The sequence below is a fragment of the Phalaenopsis equestris genome, unplaced genomic scaffold, assembly GCF_001263595.1.
Source record: "Phalaenopsis equestris unplaced genomic scaffold, ASM126359v1 Scaffold000511, whole genome shotgun sequence".
Taxonomy (NCBI): Eukaryota; Viridiplantae; Streptophyta; class Magnoliopsida; order Asparagales; family Orchidaceae; genus Phalaenopsis; species Phalaenopsis equestris.
In genome coordinates, this window is record NW_018164951.1 from 2,810,474 (window position 1) to 2,811,029 (window position 556).

The following is a 556-nucleotide window of genomic DNA, read 5'->3' on the forward strand; positions in this document are numbered from 1 at the left end:
TATATATATATATATACATATATGTATATATACATACATACATATCTATATATATATATATACATATATATGTATATATACATGTATGTATGTATGTATATATATACATGTATGTATGTATGTATATATATACATGTATGTATGTATGTATATATATACATGTATGTATGTATGTATATATATACATGTATGTATGTATGTATATATATACATGTATGTATGTATGTATATATGTGTATGTATGTATGTATGTATATACATGTATGTATATACATGTATGTATGTATGTGTATATGTATATGTATGTATGTATGTATATACATATGTATGTATGTATATATATACATATGTATGTATGTATGTATCTATATACATATGTATGTATGTATGTATCTATATACATATGTATGTATGTATGTATACATATAGATATGTATGTATGTATGTATGCATACAGATATGTATGTATGTATGCATACAGAGATGTATGTATGTATGCATACAGATATGTATGTATGGATACATACATATATGTATGTATGTATACATACATATA